The 6009-nt window shown below is 48.4% G+C and overlaps 1 protein-coding gene across 1 annotated transcript in view; it reads right to left on the reverse strand.

Moving 5' to 3' along the window:
• The window catches only part of LOC143960006 (uncharacterized), a 269947-nt gene that overhangs the window by 246684 nt on the left and 17254 nt on the right, over positions 1 to 6009 (reverse strand). The window lies entirely within an intron of this gene.

Consider the following 6009-nt stretch of genomic DNA (forward strand, 5'->3'; position numbering starts at 1 on the left):
CGGAGTTTGGGGGACACGCCCTCGGGGCGGAGATAAGTCCGCCATTTTACTGGAGACCGGAAACCAGAGAGATGTAATGGGGAGAGGAGAGATGTCTCCGGGGCGGGGTCCGAGAATCTTACAGAGAGGCGCCCTCTAGTGTCCGCTCCTCACTGGTCACTTCCGGTCCCAAATATACATACAGGTGTCCCCACTGCAATTCCCCTCCATTCCTGTCCTGGTGACACCCGTATTGTACAAACTCCGCTCCCCTCCCCCCATGTATATAATGGAGGATCCCCTCCCCCCATGTATATAATGGAGGATCCCCTCCCCCCATGTATATAATGGAAGGTCCCCCTCCCCCCATGTATATAATGGAAGGTCCCCCTCCCCCCATGTATATAATGGAGGATCCCCTCCCCCCATGTATATAATGGAAGGTCCCCCTCCCCCCATGTATATAATGGAAGGTCCCCCTCCCCCCATGTATATAATGGAAGGTCCCCCTCCCCCCATGTATATAATGGAAGGTCCCCCTCCCCCCATGTATATAATGGAGGATCCCCTCCCCCCATGTATATAATGGAGGATCCCCTCCCCCCATGTATATAATGGAAGGCCCCCCTCCCCCCGTGTATATAATGGAGGATCCCCTCCCCCCCATGTATATAATGGAGGATCCCCCTCCCCCATGTATATAATGGAGGATCCCCTCCCCCCATGTATATAATGGAGGATCCCCTCCCCCCATGTATATAATGGAGGATCCCCTCCCCCCCGTGTATATAATGGAGGATCCCCCTCCCCCCATGTATATAATGGAGGATCCCCTCCCCCCCGTGTATATAATGGAGGATCCCCTCCCCCCATGTATATAATGGAGGATCCCCTCCCCCCGTGTATATAATGGAGGATCCCCCTCCCCCTCGTGTATATAATGGAGGATCCCCCCCCCGTGTATATAATGGAGGATCCCCCTCCCCCCGTGTATATAATGGAGGATCCCCTCCTCCCCGTGTATATAATGGAGGATACCCCTCCCCCTCGTGTATATAATGAAGGATCCCCTCCCCCATGTATATAATGGAGGATCCCATGTATATAATGGAGGATCCCCTCCCCCATGTATATAATGAAGGATCCCCCTCCCCCATGTATATAATGGAGGATCCCCTTCCCCCATGTATATAATGGAGGATCCCCTTCCCCCATGTATATAATGGAGGATCCCCTCCCCCATATATATAATGGAGGACCCCCCTCCCCCATATATATAATGGAGGACCCCCTCCCCCCCCATGTATATAATGGAGGATCCCCCCCATGTATATAATGAAGGATCCCCCTCCCCCCATATATATAATGGAGGACCCCCCTCCCCCATATATATAATGGAGGACCCCCTCCCCCCCCATGTATATAATGGAGGATCCCCCCCCATGTATATAATGAAGGATCCCCCTCCCCCATATATATAATGGAGGACCCCCCTCCCCCATATATATAATGGAGGACCCCCCTCCCCCATATATATAATGGAGGACCCCCCTCCCCCATATATATAATGGAGGACCCCCTCCCCCCCCATGTATATAATGGAGGATCCCCCCCCCCATGTATATAATGTAGGATCCCCTCCCCCATGTATATAATGGAGGATCCCCTCCCCCATATATATAATGGAGGACCCCCCTCCCCCATATATATAATGGAGGACCCCCTCCCCCCCATGTATATAATGGAGGATCCCCCCCCATGTATATAATGTTGGATCCCCTCCCTCATGTATATAATGGAGGATCCCCCTCCCCCATATATATAATGGAGGACCCCCCTCCCCCATATATATAATGGAGGACCCCCCTCCCCCATATATATAATGGAGGACCCCCTCCCCCCCATGTATATAATGGAGGATTCCCCCCCCATGTATATAATGTAGGATCCCCTCCCCCATGTATATAATGGAGGATCCCCCTCCCCCATATATATAATGGAGGACCCCCCTCCCCCACATTAGACATCCCTAATGAGTGGAAATGTGTCTTCCGTACGTCGGTGAGAATCGGACTGACGGACAGGAAAGGGTTAATGTCGGTGTAAAGGATACATTGTGTTTTATCCCCTCCCCCGGCTCTATGATAATAAAAACATTTCTATAAAAACTTTATGCGAAGTGTACAAAACATGCGTTTCCTCCATGCAGTGCCCTGCGATTTGCCTGCGTTTTATCTCAGCATTGCAGTGTGAATGGGACACACGGGGAACGATCGTTTCCTCGCCGTATTGGAATGTACAATGTCACTGCGAGAATTAGCCACGCCCCCCCGCTCTGCGGAGGCCGGCCTCTGCTGTCTTCTGGGGCCTCTGGTGTCTTCTGGGGTCCCCCAGAGGCGATGTCTGCTCCCCTCTTCAGAAAGCCGTGTGCTAAGGGGGGGGGGGGGGGGGGTCACCCATGTGGGCTTATACCTGAGACAAGCTGTGTGCATCCATAGACACACACAGCACAGCCACACCCACCACGCCCACCACATAGGAGCCTGGGGGGGGGGGGGCTGCAGCTGGATCAGTGGGAGGTGTCAGGTAAGTGGTTAGGGATGGGGGAGGGGGGATTTCTACCCTAATGCATGGATGGGGGGTAAACAATTTTCTGAGTGTAGAGCACTTTAATGCCCATCACCCCCCTCCCCCCCCCCCGACAATCCACCCCGCCCCTCCCCCATGGTGACTCAGAACATTCCGGAGCTCCAGGGAGGGGAGGAGGGGGGTGACTCACCTTCCTGGATCATCTCCCTGGCAGAACGTTCGATGGGCGAAGATAATTGGGGACGGAATGTTCTGAGTCTACGGTGGGGGGAGGGGAGGGGGGTGCACAGAGTTCTGTATAAAATAATATAAACTCCGTGCCTGCACAATGGTTACCCCTAAAAAAAAGGGGGGCTAATCCCAGTACGGGGCTCTACATGAGTAATTAAAAACGCTTCTAAAGTGCCAACCCCACCCAATCCCCCTCCCCGTGTGTCACCCTGATAGGTGGGTACCTCCTCTTAGAAATTATTATTATTCAGGATTTATATTATTATTATTATTATTCAGGATTATTATTATTATTATTATTCAGGATTTATATTATTATTATTATTATACAGGATTTATATTATTATTATTATTATTATTATTATTATTATTTTTCAGGTTTTATATTATTATTCTTATTCAGGTTTTATATTATTATTATTATTATTATTATTCAGGATTTATATTATTATTATTATACAGGATTTATAATATTATTATTATTCAGGATTTATATTATTATTATTATTATTATTATTATTCAGGATTTATAATATTATTATTATTATTATTATTCAGGATTATTATTATTATTATTATTATTCAGGATTTATATTATTATTATTATTATTATTATACAGGATTTATATTATTATTATTATTATTATTATTCAGGATTTATATTATTATTATTATTATACAGGATTTATATTATTATTATTATTATTATTATTCAGGATTTATAATATTATTATTATTCAGGATTTATATTATTATTATTATTCAGGATTTATATTATTATTATTATTATTATTATACAGGATTTATATTATTATTATTATTATTATTATTCAGGATTTATAATATTATTATTATTCAGGATTTATAATATTATTATTATACAGGATTTATATTATTATTATTATTATTCAGGATTATTATTATTATTATTATTATTCAGGATTTATATTATTATTATTATTATACAGGATTTATATTATTATTATTATTATTATTATACAGGATTTATATTATTATTATTATTATTCAGGATTTATCTATTATTAATATTATTATTATTATACAGGAAAAACACCCCCCCACCACCATAATCCCCCCTCCACCAAATGATTTGGACCAGTCCACAAAGCAAGCTCCATAAAGACATGGATGAGCGAGTTTGGGGTGGAGGAACCTGACTGGCCTGCACAGAGTCCTGACCTCATCCTGATAGAACACCTTTGGGATGAATTAGAGCAGAGACTGCGAGCCAGGCCTTCTCATCCAACATCAGTGCCTGACCTCAGGGATGCTCTGCTGGAGGAGTGGCCGAGCATTCCCAGACACCCTCCTAAACCTTGAATTTCATTCTGAGATGGCAGTGTGGGAGCAGAGTGATAAAGAAGAACTTTGGACTGGAAGGAAAACTTGGACTGGACTCCATTGATGAGTAGATTGGGGTACAATATGCACACGGTCCCCTTTGGACACCTTGACGTTCTGGTGCTGCTGTTCCTCCTGGCCCTTTCTCCGGGTCTTTTGGGGGGGGGGTTACCCCGCCTCGACCCCGAGTGGGACAAACACTCCCAGATCACCATGCCGGTCCCTTACTGGAGCTGGGTCCTACTTGCAGACTTTTCCTATACATGTGCGTCTCACCTCTGATGACTGGCAGTCAGCCATGAAACGCGTTGGGTACACAACTAGGACTGCCTATACAAGTTTATTCCAATCAGGAATTCCAATATCTTCTGTTTATACTTATTATGGATTATTTGTAGCTGTGATCTGTCCTTTGTGACCTCCGTGTGACCTCCGCGTGACCTCCGCGTGACCTCCGCGTGACCTCCGTGTGATCTCCGTGTGACCTCCGTGTGACCTCCGTGTGATCTGTCCTTTGTGACCTCCGTGTGACCTCCGCGTGACCTCCGTGTGACCTCCGTGTGATCTGTCCTTTGTGACCTCCGTGTGACCTCCGCGTGACCTCCGTGTGACCTCCGTGTGATCTGTCCTTTGTGACCTCCGTGTGACCTCCGTGTGACCTCCGCGTGACCTCCGTGTGATCTCCGTGTGACCTCCGTGTGACCTCCGTGTGATCTGTCCTTTGTGACCTCCGTGTGACCTCCGCGTGACCTCCGTGTGACCTCCGTGTGATCTGTCCTTTGTGACCTCCGTGTGACCTCCGCGTGACCTCCGTGTGACCTCCGTGTGACCTCTGTGTGACCTCCGTGTGACCTCCGTGTGACCTCCGGGTGACCTCCGTGTGATCTGTCCTTTGTGACCTCCGTGTGACCTCCGCGTGACCTCCGTGTGACCTCCGTGTGACCTCTGTGTGACCTCCGTGTGCCTTCAATGATTGCGGCTCTGAGCTTCCTGGACAATTCCTTTGCCTCTGGTATGGAGGAAACCTCACACCAAAAACGCATGGGGGGGTCCCCACCAGATTTATAGTCCGGTATGGATTTAGAGGGGAGCCCCACACCACAAAAAAAAAACCAAAACACGGCGTGAGGTCCATCCCAAGACCCCACCAGACCCTTATCCAAACATGCAGCCTGGCAGGTCAGAAAAAGGGGGGAGGGGCGATCGCCTCAAACCCCCCCCCCCACTCCTGGACCATACCAGGCCACATACCCTCAGCATGGGAGGGTGGGTGATTTGGGGCAAGCCCACCCCCAAGCACCTTGTCTCCATGGGGGACAAGGGCCTCTTCCCCACAACCCTGGGCTGTGGTTGTGGGGGTCTGTGTGCAGGTGGCTTATCACAATCTGGAAGACCCCAGATCCCGCCCCCCCCACCACCAGGGTTGTGGGGATGAGGCCTTTGCCCCACAGCACTTACCCCCCCCATATTGAGGTCATGTGTTCTGGTGTTGTTGGGGGGGGGGGGGGCTCTCGCTCATCCCCTGGCTTTCCTGACCTGCCAGGCTCCATGCTCAGATAAGGGTCCGGTATGGATTTTGCGGGGGGGGGGGGACCTTAACGCCATTTTTTTTTATTGTGATGTTTCCCCTCAAAATCCACACCAGATCGAAGGACCTGATATGGTCTTGGGAAGGGGGGGAGGGGTATCCCTCAAGATCCATACCGGACTCAAAGGGCCTGGTAGGATCCTGGGGTGGGGGGCCCCCATGTAATTTCTTTATTATTTTGTCATGGGGTCTCCCTCAAGATCCACACCGGACTCAAGGGGCCTGGTATGATCCGGGGGGGGGGGGACCCCATGTAGTTT

This window comes from Lithobates pipiens, unplaced genomic scaffold (assembly GCF_037356315.1).
Source record: "Lithobates pipiens isolate NorthernLeopardFrog02 unplaced genomic scaffold, aLitPip1_a1.2 Scaffold_79, whole genome shotgun sequence".
In the NCBI taxonomy this organism is placed as follows: domain Eukaryota; kingdom Metazoa; phylum Chordata; class Amphibia; order Anura; family Ranidae; genus Lithobates; species Lithobates pipiens.